Source organism: Zootoca vivipara, chromosome Z1, assembly GCF_965207765.1.
Source record: "Zootoca vivipara chromosome Z1, rZooViv2.hap1.1, whole genome shotgun sequence".
Lineage (NCBI taxonomy): Eukaryota > Metazoa > Chordata > Lepidosauria > Squamata > Lacertidae > Zootoca > Zootoca vivipara.
The window spans coordinates 21,833,828-21,861,113 of record NC_142583.1 but is presented as its reverse complement, the minus strand read 5'-3'; the positions used below and the strand labels follow the sequence as shown (position 1 = coordinate 21,861,113).

The following is a 27,286-nucleotide window of genomic DNA, read 5'->3' as shown; positions in this document are numbered from 1 at the left end:
TGAGCTTTCATGTGCATGCACACTTTAGAAATTAATGTTCTTGACGTGGGGGGAATGTCAGAGTTTTCTTTTAAAAATATGTATTTGGAGAGTTTCGCTTCAAACTGGACATTCGAAGTGTCAAACTGGACATGCACAAGCATTGTGAATGCTAGTTAGTTCAGAAAGTTTTTCTTTCTTTCTTACATGGGGGGGGGGAAAGATCCTTGATTTATTAGGTGATGTTACATTCTGCACAACAGTACGTTTTCCAAGCCAATAGAGTGAATCAAATCTCTGATCCTGCCTGTGCATTTTATTTGCATTTATCACCAAAAATGCTATTCTGCTGGGAGCCACTGGACCTTTTGCAGAGTTCCCACATAGCATATCCATTTTCTTCTATAATAGACATGCAGTATTCAGAGCCAGGAACATTCTTTTTCTCAGCTCAGGGCTATATATCTAATAAAGGCCTGCAGCCGTTAACGCCCAGACCCAGAAGTCCAGAAAAACCCTCCAGAAAGTACCAAAGACACTGGAAGAACAAACCTAAGAGACCTAAGAGCAAAATGAACTGGCACCAGAAACTGCAAGTAGGGATTGTTTCACAGGATAAGAGAATGCTATCTGACAGGCATGTTTTTTCAGCTTGTTTGGCTTTATGTTGGTGCAAGGTGTTTTTTTTAAAGAAAAGTTAGGTGCATCACTATAAAATACTGAATTATTTTAAAACACTTCCTTCAGTCAGAACTGACCCCAAAGGGATATATGGATATGTAACACACACCCTTTGCAATATCATACTCAGTGGTTTTATGTTCTGTTTTAGAGCTGTCAAGTCCAAGATAAAAAAAAACGGGGAAGATTACACACATTGATGGCGTCTATCTATAGTTAGCACGGTCGACAGCAGCGTGAGCTGGTACACAGCTCATCTGGTTGCCGTCTCCCCCACCACTGTGAGAAGTATTTCACTTTTGTTTAAATTAATTATTTAGAAATTTGCATCTAGACGCATAGATGAACATATGCAAATTTTGTGCGCATCTCTGCCGTCTTTCATTCTCCTTTTTTGCCATTGCATCTTCTCTTTTTGCAGATTTGGCCACCCTAATGCATTCCCCTATAGCAGGCATCCACAAACTTTGGCCCTCCAGATGTTTTGGACTACAGTTCCCATCTTCCCCGACCACTGGTCCTGTTAGCTAGGGATCATTGGAGTTGTAGGCCAAAACATCTGGAGGGCCGCAGTTTGGGGATGCCTGCCCTATAGTAAAGGGGTCCATTGCACTGTGCCCACCCACACCCATTGTCTTTTATTGATTTTTGTTATTTGTTAAAAGGGCTTCCAAGTTCATTAGGTGACACTTAAAATGAAGGGGGGGGAGGAGTGTGAAATTCTGTTTGCCTAATACCATTACATAGTTCAACATGATGAAAACTCATTGAATAACTCAATAGTTACTTTGATGCTGATGCAACTGGTAAGAGGTTAGCCAATTGCCATGACTTTATTATTAGCATCATTATTATTCCTACTTCTATTTATTGATATTGATTGATTGATTGCATTTAAATCCCACCTTTTTCTCCAAAGAATGTCAAGGTGGTGTACATCATTCTCCCCCTCATCATACAATGCCCACAACAACCCTGAGAGGTTGGTTAGGCTGAGAGGCAGTGACTTGCCCGAGGTCCCCCAGTGAACATCCTTGCCAAGTGGGGATTGGAACTCTAGTCTCCCAGATCCTAGTCTGACATACCAACCATAACACCACACTGTGTCTCAAGTTGAAAGGAAGAGTGCAGGAGTAAGAGGGTCTATGAAGCCCCACAAGAATTAACAGAAAAATCTCATAAAGTTGTTCTTCCTACTACAGTCGTACCTCGGAAGTCGAACACCTTGTGAGTCGAACGTTTTGGCTCCCAAATGCCGCAAACCCAGAAGTGAGTGTTCCGGTTTGCGAGCGTTCTTTGAAAGCCGAACATCCGACGCAGTTTCCGCAGCTTCTGATTGCATTCCAGAAGCTCTTACAGCCAATCAGAATCCACGCCTTGGTTACCAAACATTTTGGAAGTCGAACGGACTTCCGGAACGGCTTCCATTCCGCTTCCAAGGTACGACTGTATAAACTTTAATCCTTAATACTGATTCCTCCCCCCTCCCCATTAAATCAGAGTCTTTAGAAAACAAATGCATGCACTGTATTTGCATGTACTATATCTGACAAAACAAATTCTTAAAGTGCTTCTTACAAGTATAGGAACATGAAAAGATTTGCCCATTTCAAATTTTGGGAAAGGACAGAGTTATGTACACCTCATGTACATAAAGTATCTGCAAACGCCTTACACAATCCCATAACAAACCCTATTTTGCTGCACAACTCGTGCTCTACCGAACTGCACAGAATCCACCACCTGGCATGTTTTGGTGCCTGCCAGGTGCATCTCCAAGTTCTTCTCTGCCCAGTCCTTTTGTCCCAGGCAACCAACAAAAACAGGAGATAAATTGTGACCCAGTCAGGCCACCATATATGGCTGCATTCAGCTTCCTGGGTAACAGGGTGTGCAGAGTTAAAAGATGCTTTGAATCACACAAGAACATCAGCTTGCTGTATCCAGCACACCACATAAACCTGTGTTCTAAACCCAACAGCAAATAGCTTCCAACAACTGCTAATGTAGACCTCGTTGATCGCAGCGGAACTGGCTTCTGAAAACACACAGAGAGCATTACAGATTTTTACGCAGGCTACTCCTTTGCAATCTGAGGCAAATTCTGTGCAGGGACAGATCCATCCTTGTCCTTTCCCCCTCCTTTTTTTTTACAAAGCCAATCATGTTAGCATTAACAAGAAACTAATTAAGGGAAGACTTTTACCACAGGAGATTTTGTGAGAGAAGTTTCAGTGTGGTTCTGATGCCAGCCAAGGGGTATAAAACAAAGCAATTAAAACTGATGTTAAGAAAGATGTTTAATTAGCATTTAGGGGGAAATGAGGGATTTAAAATAATCCATACAGAAACTATAATCCAGCTGCATTTAAACTGCAATCCTTAAAACGCTTCTCAAGTATGTTGTTCTACAGAGTAATCAATGTGAAGATTGCCGTCTCCTTATAGTATGACTCTGCATTTTTACCTGATAGGAAATCAATGGGACTTACCCTCCAGTCAGCGTGCACAGGTTTGCCGCTTCAGTGAATTAAACCTTCCAACACAATGTTACAAGCAACCTCATGGAGGCCTTTCTCACAATAAAAGCCACAGTGGAAGACGGGAGCATCAAGTTATGAACAGAAATTTCACTTCAAAACTATAAAAGCAAGCACATTATCCGGCTCTTTTAAAAGCCTGGAAATATTTGTTCCCTACAATTAGTTCCTCTGACAGGTTAGGATTTGCTTCTTTAATAGTAGCCTGGAGCCCGTAAGCGAGAATGAAAGTTTAGAACAAAACAGCGTAACTCAACTCACCTTTCGTTACCAGTGTATGCAACTAGATTTTCAATTCGTTTGCCGGGTCATAAGGTGCATCCCAAACAGCAGAAAAGAAAAGAAAGCAGCCTTATTTAACAGATGTCTAGCCCGACAACAAGGCATTCGACAACAAGGCATTCGAGCTCCCAATCTGATACCTGCAGGAAGAAAACTTTTCTAATTGGCCGGCCCACACAAGGAAATGCATGACATCACAGACGGCTGGAAAGGCAAACTTTGCTGTGTGTACCTGAGAGATTTAAAGCAACAGTGAGCCGCACCCAACCTGTCATCTACCCAGAAACAAGTAAACGCCATGTGCCTGCCTGCATACAAAGTTCAGATAACAGTCATGTCGTGTGCAGTAAGATTTCCTCCCTTTTAGGATGCTCACGTCTCTTCTGCTCTCACCTTTTATCCTTCGGTAGCAAATTATTATGAAAAATATGCTACAGGTTTAGTAAATCATAATTAAGACTAACCACAGGTTTGGACACAATACTGAACTCAGTTAAAAACAGAAGCGAAAGCTACAAAACTGCTCCCAGTTTTGACACAGGAGGAGAAGGAAGTGGAGGGGGGGGGAGTGTGAGCCTGAGGCTCATCCAGGGTCATTTATTAGCAATCAACCACGCTATTTATCATTTTGTTTAAATACTGCCTCTGGCCTTGTTTGAGCATCATAATAAACCATCGTTAATTGTTGCACCAATCTTTGCTACTTTGTTCCTCCTTGGTATTGTGCAGGGGAAACAAACCATTTCTGGCGTGCTCTTATGTCCAAACTTGGTTTGTGTTTTATTTTACTTCCAACAAGCCACAATCTTTTGTTCTTGGCTTAATTATTGTGGTTTGTTTGAGAAAAATGAACCATGTTTTGATTCCCCTGCGTTAAGTAAAAAAACAACCCAACAACCCCAAATTGGGGTTGATAGGAGTTGTCGTCTAATAACATCTGAACCATATTGGCTACCCAATAGTAAGGCAATAACAATGGTTTACCATGACATACAAAAGGGGCCGCTGTGTCCAACTTCAAACTGCCTTCACTTCTACCACACCCACTCACTAACAGAGAGCTGATTTCAGATCCCAGCTGGCACGTAGATCGGCCATTAAATAAAACATCCTCAGACATTGGCTGCCACTAAGGGAATGTCAGCCAACCCCCCCCCCCCCGGACTATTAGCAAGCCACCAGCTTAACCAAAGATGGTCGCCCAGCAGCCGCAACATTTCTGCTGTGTGGAAAAGATAGATATGAACATGCAATCTGAGTTAACACAAAGAAAAACAGATCTGTTGTAGAAAGGTGCCAGCAGAGAATGTGCCAGAATTTTGAGTGTCTGAGAATCAGAGCAGCTTTTGAGCAGGTTTCACACAATTGGCACTTTACTGAAACAAAAATCCCTCTTTTGTTCTGAAAAGCAACTTGCTCCGGGAGGAAATACTGGTCCACCAACTATGTGAATCATAAACAATACAACCCTTCCAACTGCCTTACTGATTGTTGGGAAGTGCAGTTTTTTTCCAAAGCAAAAGAAGCCACTTTTGAAGATTTCCAGAAGGGACGGAAATCTAGACCATTGGACTAAAAACAATCAAGAGTCTAGTGACACATTAGAGAGGAAATTCTTGTGGCCTAAGCTTTCATGGGCCACTCTACCAGATGCACAAAATACTCACCTCAGTGGGCAGGTGTATAACCTGAACTTAAGAAGAACGAAGAAAGGTTTTCTACAAAGTGAGGCTAAAAGGTCAAACAATGCAAAACACAGAAGTAGGTGAGTCATTGTACCGTGTGCAACGCAAACTAGTTCCATACAATGTGGAACTTGGGACTCATCAAATCCTGGGTGTGGCTGGCTCGCTACAGAAAGTAATTGTACCTCTGCATGTGCAGAGGATCTTGCTCTTTTCATTATCAGATTTGCTAGTCCAGAGTTGGACACACCCATATTGATTGGATTTTGTATTAATTTGAACAGCCTCTGCATACTGCTGTAACAAAAGCTGCTGTCTCTTTCGTGCTTGTGCTTTTTGTCTCTTTAAATAAAAACACAAATCCTTATTTCAATACCAGACCCCCCAAGTGTCCTTATTTTCCAGGGACAGTCCCAGATTTACAGAAGATTTGATCCCATAATGGCCCACTTTTCTTAGGACATCCCTATTTTCATCTACTAGGGTTAACTAAGAACATGTTTGAGTGTTGAACTGCAGTCAGAGAGCCTGTGATATTTCCTTCTTTCCACTGTCTCCCAAGCGGTCTGCCTCTACAGCCACCCAGTTTGATTACTAAGCACTAAGTGTCTGGTGCCATGTTATTAAACAGACAAACTGCATTGCTACATTGGATTCATTAAAGGCTGCTTGATGCTTATGATTGAAAAAATGCTAAATCTGGCTGTTGCGCTTTTTAATCTCCAAACTGAGAGGCAGCCTGTTTGACTGAAAGGAGATCAACATTGTATGCTAGTCTCAAAACGGACAAGGGCCCAGTCGCTGAAATTATGCCCCATGATTTAGGAGTTTACTGCCTGCATTTCTGTAGGTCTTTAGCACATCCTTGTGTGGCTTACCACAGAATGGTTTGCTCTCATAACAAATACAGTCATACCTCGTGTTGCGTCTGCTGCGGGTTGCATTTTTCCGGGTTGCAAACGCAGTGGACCCGGAAGTGTTTACTTCCGGGTTCCACTGTGCACACATGCGCAGAAGCGTTCTGCGCACTTCATGCATGCACGCTTTATCATGCTTTCACGCATGCGTGAAAGCTCCGCTCAGGTTGCAGAGTTTTCGGGGTGCAAACAGCACCCCAGAACGGATTGGGTCCGCAACCCGAGGTACCACTGTAATGGCACGTTCCATCTGAATTTGATGAGGTGCTGATGAAGATCCATATACTTTAAAACTTCAGTGTGGTATAAATTTACCCCGCCACACTGGGTTTGCGCCATCATTAATTCTACCAGTACATTCAGTAAAACACAGACAGCAAAATGAAGGCTGGTAGATGCAGCACACACAAAAAAGCTGAAAATAGAAATAGTCCAAAAGTGTTGAAATAGAATTTATTTCATGAACTGAAGTATTTTTGTCATTGTGGTGAAGTGAGTCTCCAGACTGACCGATTGTTAGAGAGGGGTGGGGTATTACAGGAAGAAGGTCCTTGGAAAGGAAGATTAAAAGTAGCAAGGGCAGAGCCTTTAGAAAGCAGCAGATGGGTGGAATGGAGAGAGGGGAAGGAAAACTGTTAGAAAGGAGGAGGTGAAAATAGGTGTATGTGTGGCCAGGAGCTGGCAAAAAAGAGAACTGATGTTCACATGCTGTTTTCAAGCAAGAAGCCAAATCTAGGATTGCATGGCTCTAGCATTCCTGTTAGAAATGCAACCTGCACTGAATTCCAATCTTTTTTCTACAAAAAAAAGGTGCAGCAAGAAGGGGGAAACCCCAGGCAAATGGGGAAAGAGGGACCAGGAAACAAAGGGGCAGGAGAAGAAGAAATATCCAAAATATTTCAGACCTGCCAGTAGAACCAAATATTGAACTTGTAATAGAAGCTCCCCACTGAAGGACCTGGGAGGTCCAAAATTGGATATTTACTTCTTTCCCCAACTCATTTGCTTCCTGCTCCCCACCTGCAATCTACAAAAAGGATCCTTCTTCTACCCTGAGTTGACCAGATTTCAAATCTGCAGTGGCCACCACAATATAGACTTCTTATCTGCCTGTTTGGCTCTCCATATTAAAATGCATCGCCGGAACAAGAGCTTCTTTGGGTGGCAGGTTTTAACAGCGGGGTTGAGGTTAATGTGGGGAGCAAGGAAGCAACCTTCTGCATGCAATGTGCAATAACCTTCTTGCAAAAGAAGACTGCCCCACACTCAATCCCCACATGGTATGAATTGGCCTTAGGACCTGGAGGTGCACCTCCTCTCAGAGAAAGGCTGCAGTCCTTGAAAGTATTACAGCTTGAGCCTGCAATTTTTTCTGAGCTATAAATCCTGCTAAATGAGTGGGAGAATGTGTGCTTTGCATGCAGGAGATCCCAGACTCAATCCCTGGCATCTCCAGGTAGGGCTGGCAAAGACCTCTGTTTGAAACTCTGGAGAACCAGGTGGACCAATGGGCTAGCCTACAACAGTGTCCTATATTCTTTACCAGGGCTGTCCAACTTTTCAAACCAAGTGGATTGCAAGAGTACTTCAACACAGAACCTGTGGGCTGCACACTGCCTTGTCACGTGGTGGTGGGGAGCCACCCCAGCCCTCGCTCTGCCTTCCCAAAGCTGGCCAGACAGGGGCTGTGAGAAGGAGGCACAAGGCTCTGGCAGGGTGTCATGAACCATCAGGACAACGGGGATGAGGCAGAGAAAACTGGCGAGGAGTGTAGCCTGGGCTGAGACACGCCGGGGCAAGCTGGGGATGAGGAAGGAGAGGTTGGTACTCACAGGGTGATGGAGGATGATGAAGGGATGGGGGTCAGTGCACAGGAACCAGAGCAGCAGGACCCATCACCAGAGCCAGAGAGGCCCCTGTCTCCCCAAACATGGTAAGCTCTGAGGCGTAGGAAGCAGCAAGAGAGGTACTCCAGGAAGCTGAGGCAGGCAAGGGCCCACAGCCCAGCTCCTTAGCTGACCAGGTGGGGCTCGCTAGCTCTGGGAGAAGGTGTGTGATTCCTCAACTGGAGTAGGCTTGGGACAGGTGAGGGCCATGAGCCTCATCAAGCCCAGATGCTGCAGTCAGCATGCAAGGAACAAAAGGGAAGCAGAGCAGAGGTGCTGTGGCTGCTCAACTACCCATGCTGACGGGTCTCAGTGTGGATGATTCAGGATCTCTGTGGGACTGTGCTTCTGTTTGGACTTTTGTCAAGTGGATTGACCCTGGACTGGGGGCTTAACATACTGACTTGCTACCTGGTAGGCCAAGGGTTCAGGACACAGGGTCCTAGAGCCCTCCCACTTCTTTCCCAAAGCTGGGAAAGCACTAACTTGGCTTTGGGAAGGAAGTAAACGGAATCTAGGACCCTGCCAGAGCCCCCATGCCTCCTTCCCAAAGCTCAGTACCTTGCTTACCCAGTTTATGCAGCACAATATCAAATGTTGCTAATGGCTGCTAAAAAAAAAAAAGGCCTCGAGGGCCACATGCGGCCCTCAGGCCACTCATTGAATCACCCAGTTCATTACTATGGACAGTGAGACTTACACCCAACTAAATAAATATATTATATAGCTCATTAACACTGTGGCCAAGGTGTAGTTCTTTGCCTTGAAACAGGGTTGGAATAACCAACTATGCTGCCCAGCAGAGTGTCCAAACAATTGATGGCCCTGTTTTCAGATCATTGCCAGCGATTTCCTGAAGTAAAAGGAGCCTGTTTCAGATGGAATGCAGTGAATTATCAGCTAACAATGGTACTTTCCCCCTCAAGATACCGTATAGGCAAATTAAAACTTGGCCTTGCAGTGAGGTAGCCTGGAGGCTTCCTGTAAAATTTTTGGCAACCAGCCAGACTTGGGTCCAAGGCTGTTCAGCCAATTAGTGTGCAGAAGGGAGAGCAGGAATAAGTCATAACTATGAATACTGTATGACTTTAAGACACAGTGGTATCGGTTTTGGAACTGTGCTTTTAAGCTATTAAATCTTAAAAGCGAGAGTATTTCTAGAGATTAGCTATAGCAACCCATGAATCCCACTATAGGTTCTTAGTATGATAAAATACACATACACAGCTGGAGAACGTAAGGTTTTGAAACCCCACAAAGCAGCTGAAGAAAAAGAAGAAAGCAGCAACCCACAGAGATCAAAGGCGCATTTCACCAAATAAAGCTATTTCTTTGGGGCTGATTTTTCTTGTGCTTTGTTTTCAGCCCAAAGAATAACTTGGGGGACAGGGGGGGGGCGGGAATTGCACACACTTGCTAAAGTTTCTTCTTCAAAACTGTAGACTCCCTAAGCTCGCTTTATTAAGAACTGAATTGATACATAATACTGCAACTGCCGATAGAAGACAGAGAATTCTAGACCCTGGTCTTCCATGACAATTATTCTGTATTGGGCAAAATCAGAGGGATGCTTAGGCTCTGACATGTACTCAAGTCAGCACCATAATAATAATAATAATAATAATAATAATAATAATAATAATAATAATAATAATATTTATACCCCGCCCATCTGGCTGGGTTTCCCCAGCCACTCTGGGCGGCTTCCAACAGAAAAATAAAACACAGTAATCTATTAAACATTAAAAGCCTCCCTAAACAGGGATGCCTTCAGATGTCTTCTAAAAGTCTGGTAGCTGTTTTCCTCTTTGACATCTGTTGGGAGGGCGTTCCACAGGGCAGGCGCCACCACCGAGAAGGCCCTCTGCCTAGTTCCCCGCAACTTGTCTTCTCGCAACGAGGGAACCGTCAGAAGGCCCTCGGTGCTGGACCTCAGTGTCCGGGCAGAATGATGGAGGTGGAGACGCTCCTTCAGGTATACTGGACCGAGGCCATTTAGGACCTTAAAGGTCAGCACCAACACTTTGAATTGTGCTCGGAAACGTACTGGGAGCCAATGTAGATCTTTCAAGACCGGTGTTATGTGGTCTCGGCGGCCGCTCCCAGTCACCAGTCTAGCTGTCGCATTCTGGATTAGTTGTAGTTTCCGAGTCACCTTCAAAGGTAACCCCACGTAGAGCCCATTGCAGTAGTCCAAGCGGGAGATAACTAGAGCATGCACCACTCTTGCTAGACAGTCTGCAGGCAGGTAGGGTCTCAGCCTGCGTACCAGATGGAGCTGATAGACAGCTGCCCTGGACACAGAATTGACCTGCACCTCCATGGACAGCTGTGAGTCCAAAATGACTCCTAGGCTGCGCACCTGGTCCTTCAGGGGCACAGTTACCCCATTCAGAACCAGGGAATCCTAGACCAGCCCTGATTCTCAATATGCTTTTCCTTCAGTACAGATTGAAATAACATAGTATGGACAAGAAGCGGACTACAGAAGTAATGCTCCACACCCCATTTTCCTAGTGAAAAGAAAGGGAAATTTACTGCACCCATATTTCATGGAATCTTATATATCAGAGATAAATATTCCTATTAGGAACATGATGCAATGTCAGTAAATTTTGGGTGTATTTTATACAACCAGTGATTAATAAATATGAGAGTCCATTCTCAAACATGTAGGGAAAACTACGTTGAGGTTTCTTACAATCAAGTTGTGGATAAATTTTAGTAAATAAATAAATAAATAAATAAATAAATAAATAAATGTGCTATATGTTGCCATTGGACCCTCATTGTTTCTTGGTTACATGAAAACAGCAGTCTTATTAGAAGATCAGGAAAAGGTTATATACCTCCTCACAGCCACAATAATCTCTTATCACCTATAAATTTTTTGGCATCGGTTTGTAGAGAGACAATGGAGTGTGCCTCCGGGGGTGAAGTCAAATGGCTGGAGAATTACAGCACCAGCTGTGGCTGCAGAGATCAGTAACTTGTAACTGCTGCCTCCCACATTGTTTTTTTGTTGCGTTAGCAGCACTGAAGTGACTTTTCCAGAGTGTAAGCCTGGGCAGTATGTAGGGAGGTCCTGGGTTGTTTGGTGACACAACCTCCCTCTTGGCCTCACTGATATGGTCCAAAGCAGGGGTCAGCAAACTTTTTCAGCAGGGGGATGGTCCACTGTCCCTCAGACCTTGTGGGGGGGCTGGACTATATTTTTTTTAAAAAAAATGAACGAATTCCTATGCCCCACAAATAACCCAGAGATGCATTTTAAATAAAAGGACACATTCTACTCATGTAAAAACACCAGGCAGGCCCCACAAATAACCCAGAGATGCATTTTAAATAAAAGGGCACATTCTACTCATGTAAAAACATGCTGATTGCCAGACCGTCTGCGGGCCAGATTGAGAAGGCGATTGGGCCGCATGCAGCCCCCAGGGCTTAGTTTGGGAACCCCTGGTCCAAAGGGAAGCAGAACAATACTGTACATTTGGCACCAGCTTGGCAACAGGAGTGGCCGGAAGGAGATGTACAAGACTTAGGGATTCCACTCTGGATTTGTTTAGGGTTTACTCCTTTGGCCCTTTATTCTCCTGAAGATGTTCTGCAAGGCAGCAATTACAAATTTATCCTTGGGGTTTACTCTCAAAACCTTTGTCATGAATGAGTATAGCCACGAGGCAGTGGGAGTTTAGGACCAGAGTTTTCCCTCTCCTAGATGGGCTACCTTTCCCTCTAAAGCACTTGCAGCAGCAGCCTTCTTGATCATCAGACCCACCAGAGATACTATAACTCCCCTATCATCCCATACACCAATAAATAGAAAAAGGAAAAAGCCCCATTAAAATCTGATTGTCTATGACGAGTCTGCGATATTGTATCTATGATAATATGTAATGCTTTGAAGAGCACGCCATGTGTGTGTATGTATGTATGTATATATATATATATATATATATATATATATATATATATATATATATATATATAATTCAAGGATTAATCTCTGCTCCTAGCACATTCATTAGGTGAATTGAAAAGCAAGCATGTTACATAACCAGTCTAGAGACAATTACGTTTTCTCTCTCCAAAGTTCACAGTATTAATAGCCATTCTAACTAAAGGGGGGTTGAATACAACCATGCACGCAACTATGCTTCGATTCACTGGCTGCCATCCAAAGAGCAGCACAATTAGTTATGCATGCCTAAGAGCACTAAGGGATTATATTTTTCAAACCACAACACACACCCCATATCACATGGCGGAGCACATTTGAAACCCACAGGACTTTCAAAAGCAGTTTCTAATATGGCCTGGGAGTTTGCTGTTGAAAAAATGATTGAAAGTAAAAAATAAAAATAAAAAAATCCCACAGGGCACACCCAAGGATGCTAGCCATTGGAAAAACAATGTGTTGGGGTTGGATGGTGGGGAATAAAGATTATTTGCTAGGAATAGAACATAGCAAATTGCAACCGTTCCTGAGCAAATGGAAACTAATGTAGCACCAGAATGTAGCCTCTGACAAGCCAGTTATTTTTCCTGTTATGTGTATAGATTACTAACTCGTTCAAATGTACACACAGCATCATTCTCTTTTCTGCTGCATCTGTTTGCCACCAGCACTGCCTGCGCTCCTAGGAGGTGCACACCAATCTTGGCCTAAATATCAGTGCAGTAGGCTAATATCGCTGTTGTGTTGTATGAAGTTGGGAGAAGACTAGGGCTGTGAACACCCTGTGTCATCAAAGCACTTTTGAAGCATGTTCTTTTCCTCAAAGAATTCTGGGCAATGTAGTTTGCTAAGGGTTGCTGGAAATGGTAACTCTGCAAAGGCTAAACTTCATCAGGCCAACCAAGGCTGACTCAGTCCCATGGCCAATCCTGAACCCAGATTGGAGTGGATCTAAATAATCTGTGTCATCCAAGAATGCTTGGGGCTGCATAATGATATGTTATTGTTGTTGTTGTTGTTGTTGTTGTTGTTGTTGTTGCTGCTGCTGCTGCTGCTGCTTATTCTTCTGACAAGAGACTATTATTGACAGCGGCAACAATAATGGGAGGGGAGGAGCAATAGTGCAGCAAATGAATGCTGCTAATTGACAGTACCAGCACACACTTTCTTCAAAGCAAGTAATGCTTATAACCAGTTATAACCAGTATAACAACCATGAAGTTGTTACACTAAGTGCTACACTTTTAACTTTTCCTCCAGAAAAAAAGCACTGCTTATAACAATGATTCATCTAGTACATATTTAAAGGAACTCACCTCTGGTTTCAACAGCAGCTATTTAAATTATTTGGAGTTTAATTCTTAGTTCTTACAGAACACACTATTTTATACTGTATGCTTTTAGATTAAAAGGAAGGAGGCTCTTCAACTGTCATTTAAATACTGTCTCCGTCATTTCCCCAAAGCTCCATGGAAGATTGGAAAAATGGATTAGAAAATGCTGACATATTCTTAAAAGCTTGCCTTGGATGTTGATGTCTCTTCCTTGCTAACATCTAACAGTAAGGCACTGTTTCTAACACACAAGGTTTTATGCACATTACAAATTAAGTAAGTTGTGTGGAGAAGAGACTATAAGGTCTTGTCCGTTCCCCTCATCTCCTGAGAAGTTTAGCAAAGGACCATTATCTCTAAATTTTGACATCTGAAGAGAGGATGCAAAAGCCAGGAAGGAAGTTTTCAAAATCTGTACAAAAATACTCTTAGAAAAGGCCTTCCAAAGGGAATATTACAACAGGATACAGTTAAGAAAAACAAGAGACGAGAATGAGCAGGAGAATGTAAAACTGTAAACAAAACAAAACAAAATACATCGGGATTTCGAAGCAAGAATGGTTTGGGGGTAATGTATAATAAATACATGGTTAAAATGTTTCCTGCTTAAAACATACTTCTAAGCATGTATGTAAACATTTGGGGGAATTAACATGTACTTTTCCAAATGTACAATTATATGATGCCCAGAAAACAGAACTTTGTGGACTCCCACTGTTTGTGTTCATCTTATAGCTCCTTTGAAGCCATGTGATGGGATATTAATCTCAAAAGTACATGAATGCATGCATGCATCTGTAAATCTAGGCCCTACCGTGTTTCCCCTTTTTTAAGACACCGTCTTATAACTTTTTTCCCTCAAAAAAACACACGGTGTCTTATTTTCAGGGGATGTCTTGTTTTTATTATATTTTTATGGTACCTATGGTTCCGGGCAGTGGGGCGGCAGGCCTCCCTGGCCAGGCCAGGAAGAGGTGATGCCTTTGTCTTGGTTTTTAAAAATCTTTCTCCCATCCCCCCCCTCAACCGCTCCAAGGTTCCTGCTGCTTTATTTGGGAGGGGGGTGTTTCGCGAAATACCGTAAATGCATAAAGATGAGCAGGGCTGAGGGATCCCGCCCGGCCTTAGACAGGCCACCCGCGCGCCTTCCACCCACCGCATGAGGCCGGCCGAGCTTGGCGAGGCGGAAGGCCTCCGGGGAATGCGGGGCCCGGGCAAGGCAGCACCGAGAGCCCCCACGGCCACCAGGAGACGTGACGCGGCCACCGCCCGCGCAGCCATCACCCTCGTCGCTGCGTCCATTTCATGCCTCTTGCTCAAAGCTAGGCGCGGCGTTCACTGTGCTTGGAAGGAGCCGCGTGCCCATGGCTCATGCAGCAAGGGCCCTCCCGACTCCTTCCCAGGTGCCCCTTTCCCCTCTTCCTTGCTGGTTCCGGGCGGTGGGGTGGCAGGCAGGAAGAGGCCAGGCCGCTGGCTCGGCGCTCCGCCCAGCGCTGCTGGGCGCTCTGAGGGCTCGGCGCTGCGGCGCGCTCTGCTCCGCAGCCGCCGGTTCCGGGCGCTGGGGCGGCAGGCCTCCTCGCCGTGCGGTCCGGTGGCGCAGAAGGGGCCAGCAGCGCTCCCGCCGCCACCTGTCGCCCCGGTGGCGCGGAAGGGGCCGCGGGCCTCCCGCCGCAGCTCTGCCTTGGGCCATGCGGCCCCAGAACGTTTCGGCGGCGCGGCTCCTGCCGCCGCCTGTCACCCGCCGCCGCTCTGCCTTGGGCCATGCGGCCCCACGTTTCGGCGGCGCGGCTCCTGCCGCCGCTTGTCACCCGCCGCTGCTCTGCTTCGGGCCATGCGGCCCCACAACATTCCGGCAGCGCGGAAGGGGCCAGCAGGGCTCCCGACACCGAGGGGTTTCCCCGTCCGGGCGCTCGAGTGTAAAAAAGTTCTGGGAAGAGTGGGGAGGCTCCCAGCGCGGCTCGCCTGGCGACGCCGAAAGAGGGCCGAGCGCGCGGTGCTTGTGCCTCCTCCTGCTTCTCCCCCCCCCTGCCCGTGTGTGAGGGAGAAATTAGCAGTTGAGGGCGAGGACGGATAGAGAGCTGCACGGCGCTTCAGCAGCAGCAACAGCAGCAACCAGTTCCAGGTGGCTCGGGGTATGGCTTATTTTCGGGGTATGGCTTAATTCCGCAAAAGTGTAAAAATCCTGCTACGTCTTATAAAATGACTACGTCTTAAAATAGGGGAAACACGGTACATACTCACTTTAGGCCACCAAAGTATCAAGACAGAATTCTTTTGACATTATAAGAAGACACTCTGCTCTCTCCTCACATTATTTCCTGAAATACTAAAAGGCCTGATAGGCAAACTCCACCCGGGATCCTTTCTTGGAGAGACTTGAAAGCATGAAATACTCAATGTTTATATGGTGCGTTTCATATCTTCAAAGCTCTCTGTGTACATTTTCTCAGTATTAATCATCACAAAACCTTGTAAAGTAGGCTAGCATTATCTCCATATTTCTCAAACTCCATTGAAATGAACGGCAGCTGTGCAAGAGACAGTAAATGGAGCTCTTTGGATTTTTTTGTCTTAGGCTTCAAACTTTCTTGAGCCAGCCCTTGGGGTTCCCAAGCCATATCTAAGTGTTACTGGCAGGGGGCACTGAGAACGAAAGAAAGTAAAAACATGCCATTTTTATTGCTTCAGGTTCACAATAATGTATCTGGAAGTGTGTGCCAATTTCCATTCTTAAGTTTCTTTCACAAATGTGTGCAAAGCCTTTTCCCTGGTTCCAATGTAACTGAGAAATATGGCAAGGAATACGATCTGGGGACTGGGGCATTTTTTGTTTGGCAGAGGGGGGAAGTGAGTAAGAAGGGACAAGATACAGAGGTTTATCCAATTATGCACGTTTTTCGGGGGGGGGGGGTAGATTGAGAGAACTTTTTCTTCCTTTCTCATAATGCTAGAACCAGGGATCATCACCCTATGAAGCTGAACGGTGGGAGAGTCCAGACAGACGAAAGCAAGGACTTCTTCACACAGCACATAGTTAAATTATAAAACTGACCACCACAAGATGTAGTGATGACCACCAACTTGGATCGCTTTAAAGGGGAATTAGAAAAATTCATGGTGGGTAAGGCTACCAATGGGTATCCACCATGATGGGTGCGTGCAGTTGTTTGTTGTTTAGTCATTTAGTTGTGTCCGACTCTTCGTGACCCCATGGACCATAGCACACCAGGCACTCCTGTCTTCCACTGCCTCCTGCAGTTTGGTCAAACTCATGTTCGTAGCTTCGAGAACACTGTCCAACCATCTCGTCCTCTGTCGTCCCCTTCTCCTAGTGCCCTCAATCTTTCCCAACATCAGGGTCTTTTCCAAGGAGTCTTCTCTTCTCATGAGGTAGCCAAAGTATTGGAGCCTCAGCTTCACGATCTGTCCTTCCAGGGAGCACTCAGGGCTGATTTCCTTCAGAATGGATAGGTTTGATCTTTTTGCAGTTCATGGGACTCTCAAGAGTCTCCTCCAGCACCATAATTCAAAAGCATCAATTCTTCAGCAATCAGCCTTCTTTATGGTCCAGCTCTATGGTCCAGCTCTATGCATGCAGTAGGCCTCTGAATACCAACTGCTGAAGAATGTGAGCAACAGGACTCTTGCATTCATGTTCTGTTTGTGCCCTTCCCATAGGCATCTAGTAGGTCACTGTGAGAAAAAAGGACGCTGGCTTGCATAGGTCTTTGGTCTAATCCAAAGGGGCTTTCCTTATACAGTGGAACCTTGGTTGTTGAACGTAAACCATTCCGGAAGAACGTTCGACTTCTAGAACTTTCGACAACCGAGGCACAAAGGGTTGTCAGCAATTTCAATGGTGAAAATTGAGAAATGCACCTTGGAAGCCATTCGACTTCTGAGGCGAAAACAGAAGCAATTACTTCCAGGTTTTCAGAGTTCTGGTTCCAAAACATTTGGCTTCCGAGACGCTCGAAAACTGAGCTTCCACTGTATTCGCAAATGAGAGAAAACGTGATAGTCTCCAGTGTGTCGTCTGTATATTTAGAAATCAAAAAATAAATAAGTAAAAAAAAACACACTACGCCCTTGAGGACACTAACCATAGCTAGCAAGAGCTGCCTCAAGGAGATACACTCACCGCACTATAGACATGGTTACCACCACAACTGTGTGAACAGCTGCTATGATGTGGATATGCTCTGACTATGCGAGGTAGCATCATGATCAAAGTTATATATAAACAATTTTAGATCAACTACCAGAAGAAAACCAGGGTGGAGGTGTAGAGGAGGGAGTTTACAGAAAAATATCCTTTATTTATAGTATTCCTCCCACTGAAAACTTAAGAAAGTGATTGGAAGTGGCTTTTCTGAACTCGGCAACAGAATTCAATTATTGGATAGTATAACAGGATTCCCTAATTGGGAATGGGTTTTCTGGACTGGGATATATAGGAATAAAGAGGATAGCCTACATTTCAAGAACCACAGGCCGCAATTGTCCTGGAGGACAGAATCATTTCAGTGCTCTGCCTGATCACATGTCACATGTGAGACCGAAACATAATATGACCCTTCTGTGGCTTAAATTTCGGAATCACCCTTGTGGCTGGCATTCACAAGGATCCTCAGATGTACATTTGGATGCAGTTATCATGGGAAAACCCCATGTATGGCTTTACTTGAGAATGGGTCTCAATTTCTCATAGCTCAGATAAAATGCATCAGCGGTAAAGCAGTGAGACTAATGAGATACTCTCTGTTTGCCATATGAGTCCTAAACCAAAATGAAATAATACTTCAGCTAAGCAATAATAGCAAAAAAAAAAAAATATGAAGTGCTTATTTTTTCCTTCTTGCTAGTGCATGATATAGTGCCAACGAAACACAATCTAGAACTTGCAAGTAAAAATGTGAGGCACAAAGCAGATGGACGACAATATAAACAAGAAGTTCTGTCCTGTTCTAATCTGCTCTCACTTCTTACATTTTCTGCTAGAATAAAGCATGAAAAAAGAGTCTGTTCAGGTCTTGACACACTTGGCAAAAGCTTTTGTTTTCCTACCACAAAATATAGGCTTTAAAGGTTTAATTGATTAGAATTGGATGAATCGTTTTTGTAAAGTGTTGATCAACTAAAGAGGTGCCCTAACTGGTGGGTCAAAAATTATTGTCGTTAATGCACATTTATAAACACTCATAGCTGCCAAGTTTTCCCTTTTCTCGCGAGGAAGCCTATTCAGCATAATGGAAAATCCCTTTAAAAAAGGGATAACTTGGCAGCTATGAACACTACCGATGGCAACCATCACTTCCGCTAATAGTAAATGTAGCTGGTGATTAATGACAGAATTGTAGCCAAAATGGGGCCACTGAGGAATGAGAGGGCAGTGTCAGCATGCTTGGTAGCATACCAAAGTTTGCAGAAGCACAAAATGAAAAGCTTAAGGGAGGGAACCTACAGCCCAGTGAAGACTGAGCATGCTCAACAGGCACAGAATATTAAGTGTGGGTGGTTGGGGTTTTGTTTTTTTGAGAAATATAAAACTTTGGGGGGGGGAGGGAGTTTGATATTTGATATGCTGTATTCAAAATTATTATAACCTCTTGTTTTCAGCAGTATATTTACCAACACTCCCACTGCCTCCTGTCATTGCCTCCTTATATGAAGTACATATTTTTAATCAGCATTGAAATTAAGGTAGAAACTCAGCCACAGTGCCTGCTTATAGTTCCAGGGCTAAACATTTATTTCAGGTGGTAAGCCAAACTTTTTTTTCCTTTTCTTTTTCTGATATCTTCTGCCTTGCAGGAGAAGAGAGTATTTGTTAAGCATGTCCAGAGAAATCACAGTCGCTTGCAACACAGCTCCGGCACTTCTTATCTTACAATTTAATCCGTCAAAGCTGGCTGCTTCATTAGGTAATGAACTCACTCTGACTTATACCAATGAAGTAGGTTTGGGGGGAAAAACAGGGCCTTTTTTCCAGCCAGAATTCACCGGAACTCTGTTCCGGAACCTCTCAGGTGGGCACCATTGCCATTCTAAGAGAATGAAGTGAGTTCCGGCACCTCTTTTTCTAGAAAAGTAGCACTGGGTGAAACCATTGTGAAGCTTGTTTGAAGAACATTTGTTCAGGCTTGTAAATGGGTCACTGACCTGGTGAATAGGAACTGTCTCCAGACAAAGAAGTTTTTGTAAGGTAGTTACTTTTTCCTTTAAACAGTAAATAACTAACACAGGTATTTGAGGCCAGGCAGGCTATCTCAAATGTGTGAACTAATAACTTTTGTGGCTTTACTTGCATTACTTGCATGGTCGATATAACCATTTGAGGAAATCCTATTTCCTCCGCTTGCATTTTGGTCCCCACTTCCTCCAAATACATCCAAGGTTGTCATTGACATTGCATTTTAAATCTGGGTTCCAAAGACCCTTAGCTAAAAGTTTTCTCAAAGAAAAGTCATTGCCTCCAGGAGCATTTCTGCAAAGACCATTCTGGCAGCAGATTTATCTATTGGGACAAGACTGGTTACTCATAGCAAAGCATCATTTGTCATGTTTATGAAGACAGGCAATGGAAAAGACAACTGCAATTGCAAAGGTTGCAAGAGGTTGCCTTGGTCTTTAAGAGATAAAAATGAATGAAAGGGGCCATTGATTCTTCATATTTGTTCATTCCTAGGGGTGACCAATGAAGGGCCAAAACCATCTATCTTCTGCAGCAGAAACAAAATGGACATCCCTAAGGGGGCATGTAAAAAGACAAACAGGAGACTTCCTTTTAAAAATAGTGACTCATGGAGAGATTATTATCTTGCAGACCAGAAGTAGAACACATATACTCATGTTGTCTTAAGACAATACCATTTTCTCCAGCTTTTTACAGTTTTGTAAATTGGTTCTGTACAATCAGTTTTTCAGCCCAGACAAGGGAAGCCATTAACCTAACTTTAGCACCAGGTGACCAGTTTGAATAGAGCTAGATGCAAATTTTGGCTTATAATAACCTTCTTTCATGAGTTACTCATGCAGGGGCAAAGCATGTTGAAAGGGGATGCAGGATTATACCTCTAGCCCCATGCCAGCATCACACAACTCCTTCCTGAGATTATTCATGTGCTGGGGGCTCAAGTCCATGAAAATTTATAGCACAATGCATACCGGTATTTAAAGCACTGACAGACTCTCTGTTTTTTTGGTTCATTGTGATGCCAGCAAATCAAATCAGGGACCCAGGTGGCGCTGTGGTTAAACCACTGAGCCTAGGGCTTGCTGACCAGAAGGTCGGCGGTTCGAATCCCTGTGACGGGGTGAGCTCCCGTTGCTCGGTCCCAGCTCCTGCCAACCTAGCAGTTCGAAAGCACGTCAAAATGCAAGTAGATAAATAGGAACCGCTACAGCGGGAAGGTAAACGGCGTTTCCATGTGCTGCTCTGGTTTGCCAGAAGCGGCTTTGTCATGCTGGCCACATGACCTGGAAGCTATACAGTACACTGGCTCCCTCGGCCAATAATGCGAGATGAGCACGCAACCCCAGAGTCGGTCACAACTGGACCTAATGGTCAGGGGTCCCTTTACCTTTACCTAGTTGAGGACCAGTTTGAAATAAAACCACAGGATTTTCAAGCACATTGGGGGTTGATGATGTTCCTGAGCACATGGGCACAGTTGCACACAGGAGAAACTGTTGTGGTTACCACACACACACACACCACAACCCATTCTATCGGCCAGAGTAGAGGGCTTCTTTCAAGCCTAATTTCAGTGGGGAAGAGTAGGGGAGGGGGGTCCAGTAGATGCCAGGGAAGGCTCATGAGAGCACCATGTTGCTGACTCCTTGCAGCTGATTATTTAGTAAATTGTCAACGTAAGGATTTGATAACCACACAGGCAAGTGGCCCAATCATATGCATTTACAGCACAATCCAAGTATGCTTTGTCTCAATGCAATTTTTTCTAGCTCTTACAGAGATATAAGTCACAACATTTTAAGGAAAATGAGGCCCCCAAGTTGGAACCACTCAATGTGCTTGTATCTATCATGTCACTGATGGGTTCCTTTCTAGTAAGAGACTCAGTACTTTAGAAGAAGATAATCAGTGGATCTTGAAGAAGAGCTATTAGTCATGACTGCTTAAATGGGACCAGCATGTTTCGAGCTAAGAGACTTTTAATGCCAGAGGATGGGGGAACACAACTGTGGGGTGGCTCTCAACAGAATTCTCTGCTTGTGAGATTCTAGGGTCATCTGGCTCGCAATTGTTGGAAACAGAGTGTCATTCCAGATCAGCCACAGTCTGATCCAGGGAAACAATTTTTATATTTTAACCCCCTCCACAAAGGTATGCACATGACTGACATTAATCGGAAAGCCCTTTATGACAACGATATTTTTTTTAAAAAGTTTTGGTGACTGGGGGGAAAAATCCCAACGCTTTTAGCAGTTCTAAGTTAAACAAACCTTTTTTTTTCTTGTTTCATTATGTGGGAACATCCCAAAAATAATATTTCAAGCTCACCGTCTCACCCTGCTGAGTCTGCAGACCCTTCTGTTAAACCATCTTGCTCCCACATATAATGCTGATGTGGAAATGTATTGCATTACTTGGTAATTCTTTAGTTGTTTGTATGGGAGAGGGAATTTGTTTTCTTTCATGGGGAAGACTGAAGGTTTAAGGCCTCTTTACCATATTCAAGCAAGTCTGACTATTCAAAGATCTTCCTGAGATTAAAAAGTACCTAACATGCGTGCTCTCTCTCTCTCTCTCTCTCTCTCTCTCTCTCTCTCTCTCTCTCTCTCTCTCTGGGTCAGTATGGCTGCAAGACTGTGAGGCAAAGAAAAAAAAAGCTCATAAACACACAGATTCTCTTGTTCATAGGTAGGCAAACTAAGGCCCAGGGGCCAGATCCGGCACAACTGCCTTCTCAATCCGGCCCCCAGACGGTCCACAAATCAGTGTGTTTTTACATGAGTAGAATGTGTGTTTTTATTTAAAATGCATCCCTGGGTTATTTGTAGGCCATAGGAATTCATTCATTCCCCCCCCCCCCGAAAAAAAATAGTCCGGCCCCCCACAAAGTCTGAGGGACAGTGGACCAGCCCCCTGCTGAAAAGGTTTGCTGCCCCCTGCTCTTGTTTAATACTTAACATGCACTAGTCTACATCCAGAGAAAGCTAGTACTGTAATGTTTTTAACTCCACTTAAATGAGTGGGAAATAAGTTGTGGTTAGTTCATCCTAATGATTTCAATTTGGGACTTGAGCGCAACTAAATTTCTCTAGTTTCTGGGCCCTGAGTTTGTTTTTAAAAAGGTGTTTAGGAGTACATCAAGGAGGAGTTTGTGAAGAGAAAACAGACACAAAGGTTTTAAACCCGCCTATTGAATGTAGCAATATCCACAGAGCCAGATTTTCAATGTATAAAATTCAGTATTTTTCGCTCCATAGGACGCACCTGACCACAGGACGCACCTAGCTTTTAGAGGAGGAAAACAAGAAAAAAATTGCTTGCTTGAATTGTCCTAGGCATAGCAGCCAACTCCTAGAGGCCTAGGTGCCTTTGCCCCCCCCCCAATTAAATATTTGAGGAAGCTTCTATTGCAAAGTGGGAAAGCTCCATTTTTTAGGGTCAGCTCAAAGTTGTGCAGCTTTTATGCAAATGGGGAAAGCCCCATGGGGGGGGGAATCAGCTCAGAGTTGTGCATCTTTTTTGCAAAGGGGGAAAGCTCCATTTTTTTTAGGATAAGCTCAAAGTTGCTGAGTTTCCTTGCAAAGGGAAAAAAATCCTGTTTTTATGGGGTTCAAAGTTCTGCAGCTTCTCTAGGAAAGGAAAGGGGCCTATTTCTACAGTTTCCAGACAGATAATCTAATCAGCCAGTCACATGTCTTCCTCTGCAGACAACAATTGAGGCCTAGGCAAGGGGCCGGGAGGGGCCAGGAAGGGAGCTAGCTCCCTTATCTCCCTCCCGATCTCTTTCAATCAGCTGCTGAGTGGGTTCCTTTGCTCTCTTTCCCCCTTGTTAGCCTTTAGTTCTTTCTAAAAAAAAAAAGAAGCAGCACGATCTGCCTTTAGTCCCTGGGCAATTCGGCTCCAGGGACCATGCATTCGCTTCATAAGACACACAGACATTTCCTCCTACTTTTTAGGAAGAAAAAAAGTGTGTCTTATGGAATGAAAAATACGGTATACTATTTTTTCATATACAACTTTTTTTCTTGAATGAGCCACCATGCAATCAGTTTGAGAAACAAAAGCCTCATCTCAGGTTTGTCTGATCGTTGTTTGCAAAAAAAGATGACATCACAACCACAAGCTTCAAACAAACAACTAAATATATTTAAGAAATGGGGCTGATCAGTATAAGTCAATATAAGTGACAACTAAACAACAGGAAGAACTTTCTGACAGTAAGAGCTGTTTGTTAGTGGAATGGACTTCCTCAGAAGGCAATGGACTCTCATTCATTGCAGGTTTTTAAGCAGAGGTTGGATGGCCATCTGTCATGGATGTTTTATTTGGCATTTCTGCATTGCAAGGGGTTGGACTAGGTGACCCCAGCTCTACAATTCTGATTCTATGACTAACTGGAGCATTCTAAACCAGGAATCAATACTGTCACATGTTTTATTACGCAACCAAGACATTGTTTGAGCACCAATGTATGTACATGCCACTGTCACTCCCAGGAGCATCTACAATGTTTTGCCCACAAAATTGTGCTTCCTTGTGCTTATGTAACAGTCAAGTGATGGACCCCCCAAGGCATCAGAGGTCACTTATGAACTATGTAAACATGCAGAAAAGGTCAACCATTTGGCTGGATATTTTTTATATATTCTTGGCAGCAAGTACAAAAGCATAGCAGCTACGTCACAAAATAATAAGACCTGTCGATGTGGGGAGACGCTACTGTTCAAATCTCCACTCAGCCACAAACCTGAATGGATAATGTTAAGCAACTCACTTCCGTTAGTTAATCTACTAATATTGTGAGGCTATAGAGACGGAGATAAAAATAAACAACTAAAAGTCACAAAGTACGACAGAGACTGAGAACATGCACAGCTGAGGATGAGTTAATGTGCTCTGTAGTTAGCAAGAAGGTTAGCTATCAAGCCAGCCTTAGTTGGAATCTTTTACAGCAGGGGTGTCAAACTCAAATTCATCGGGGGCCACATCAGCAGTTTGGTCACCCTCAAAGGGCCGGTTGTGTCTGTAGGACTATGTGTCCACTCTTTATTATCATAAATTATTGTCACTGCATTCAATTATTACTGTTTTTTGCAATAATGTAAGCTCATTCCCGCCCCCACGGGATCACATTCCTGCGTCGTGGCGCGTGTGTGGGAGGGGATGTAAACGAGGGAAATTTGAGCAAAAGGTGGGGATCAACAGCTTCCGGGGGGGGGGACTCAACTAAACCTTCAGCAGGAAGGAGAAAGCCACTGCTGGGATTAAAAACCTGCAGATGGAAAGAGGGCTTCCCTCTCCCGCCCTGCGCACACCCAAACCCCGCTAGGCAGGATGCCACACGCTGCAACCCACCCCGTGCTTTGGAGAGGGGCAGCAACATGCGGTGCAGCGCCAACTCCCTGCTTTGCTTTTGCATCCTCCCTCCTCAGCGCCAGAGTCCCTTCCCCTCGCGCTGAGGGAGGGCAGCGGATTTCCCGAGGAGGAAGGCGGCGGCAGCCCCAGCAGACGTGCATCTTCGCCTCAGAGCTGCTCTTCCCCCCACCCGCGCTGTTGTCATCTTCGCCGCCGCCTCTCCCTACCGGGACTGCAGGCAGAGGAGGCTTGAAAACCTCCCCCCCCCCAAAAAAAAATCCCCTCCCACCTACTCAAACCGCGAGGCGACTCCATCTGGAGCCCTACATCACGAGGGGCTGAGAGGAGGCGGCGGCAGAGCGGGAAGAGCAGGAACCTGTGCCGTCATCACCGCCTCCCTCCCGGCCGCCCCCCGGGGAGCAGCTCCGCCGGAACTGAGAAGCCAAAGGGCGGCCAGGGGGTGGGGGGCAGAGCAAAAGCCAGGCACCCTCCCGAGTGTCTATGAGGAGAAAATGGGGGAAGAGGGAAGAGAAACCCGGCTCCATCAAAAGAGTGACTGTTGCGCTTCGCCTACTTTCCCCTCAGGCTCACTCCGCATCCCTTTCGCCCGCTCGCTCGCCCACCTCCCGGCACCAACTTTGCAGGCGGCGCCTGTAGGGCTTTCCTACCTCCTCGGCGGGCTTCCTCCTCCTCCTCCTGCATCTCACTTCCCCGTCTGGCCGCTGTGCCACCGCCTCCCTCAGCCTCATTCGAAATTGAAATTCCCTGGCCAAGGCCGTCAGCGCGGCTCCAGCGCCCCGGCCTCCGCCTGCAGCCCCGCCCCCGGTTTTGACCCTCGGCCAATCGCAGGCTCCAGAACTACTGTCAGCGGCTATTGTCGGCGGTGGCTATGCGGGCCACATGACGAGGTCTGGCGGGCCGGATTAGGCCCCCGGGCCTTGTGTTTGACACCCGTGTTTTACAGGGTTCAGGGAATAACATATGACCTGCTCAGACTTATTGGTGAAAGGAGACTTCATGGGTAATGTGGTTGTCCTCACCTGAGTTTCTTCATTTGACCACCGTTGGGTGGTCTGAATCCCTACCTGGCATCTCTGTTTTGGGCTCGAGTTGAACCAGTGCTGGAACCACATCAAGTCATGGAATTTGGAGCATTGGCAGAGGGAACAAAAAGTTATTTGCAATATATTACTGTGCTTATTGATATCCACTAAGATAGGGGTGGAAGGGACGCAGGTGGCGCTGTGGGTTAAACCACAGAGCCTAGGGCTTGCTGATCAGAAGGTCAGTGGTTTGAATCCCTGTGACGGAGTGAGCTCCCATTGCTCGGTCCCAGCTCCTGCCAACCTAGCAGTTCAAAAGCACGTCAAAGTGCAAGTAGATAAACAGGTACCGCTCCAAGCGGGAAGGTAAAGGACGTTTCCGTGTGCTGCTCTGGTTCACCAGAAGCGGCTTTGTCGTGCTGGCCATATGACCTGGAAGCTGTACGCTGGCTCCCTTGGCCAATAATACGAGATGAGAGCCGCAACCCCAGAGTCGGTCACGATTGGACCTAATGGTCAGGGGTCCCTTTACCTTTAAGATAGTGATAGCCCCCGGTTTTGACCCTCGGCCAATCGCAGGCTCCAGAACTACTGTCAGCGGCTATTGTCGGCGGTGGCTATGCGGGCCACATGACGAGGTCTGGCGGGCCGGATTAGGCCCCCGGGCCTTGTGTTTGACACCCGTGTTTTACAGGGTTCAGGGAATAACATATGACCTGCTCAGACTTATTGGTGAAAGGAGACTTCATGGGTAATGTGGTTGTCCTCACCTGAGTTTCTTCATTTGACCACCGTTGGGTGGTCTGAATCCCTACCTGGCATCTCTGTTTTGGGCTCGAGTTGAACCAGTGCTGGAACCACATCAAGTCATGGAATTTGGAGCATTGGCAGAGGGAACAAAAAGTTATTTGCAATATATTACTGTGCTTATTGATATCCACTAAGATAGGGGTGGAAGGGACGCAGGTGGCGCTGTGGGTTAAACCACAGAGCCTAGGGCTTGCTGATCAGAAGGTCAGTGGTTTGAATCCCTGTGACGGAGTGAGCTCCCATTGCTCGGTCCCAGCTCCTGCCAACCTAGCAGTTCAAAAGCACGTCAAAGTGCAAGTAGATAAACAGGTACCGCTCCAAGCGGGAAGGTAAAGGACGTTTCCGTGTGCTGCTCTGGTTCACCAGAAGCGGCTTTGTCGTGCTGGCCATATGACCTGGAAGCTGTACGCTGGCTCCCTTGGCCAATAATACGAGATGAGAGCCGCAACCCCAGAGTCGGTCACGATTGGACCTAATGGTCAGGGGTCCCTTTACCTTTAAGATAGTGATAGCCAATATGGCATCTTCTAGATCAGTGTTTCTCAACCAGTGTGCCTCCAGATGTTTTGGGACTACAACTCCCATCATCCCTAGCTAGCAAGACCAGTGGTCAGGAA

At 45.3% G+C, this 27,286-nt stretch overlaps 1 protein-coding gene across 4 annotated transcripts in view; it reads right to left on the bottom strand.

Annotated features, from left to right (window-relative positions):
* The window catches only part of LNX1 (ligand of numb-protein X 1), a 126,119-nt gene that overhangs the window by 92,128 nt on the left and 6,705 nt on the right, over positions 1-27,286 (bottom strand). The window contains exon 1 of one of the 4 annotated variants that reach the window (XM_035112090.3): positions 3,462-3,604. The exons of 2 other annotated variants lie outside the window; for them this stretch is intronic. The gene's annotated coding sequence lies outside the window, so the exon portion shown is untranslated. Of the gene's footprint in view, positions 1-3,461; positions 3,605-27,286 lie in introns of those variants that run through there. One more of the 4 variants, XM_088659360.1, reaches the window with a different exon arrangement.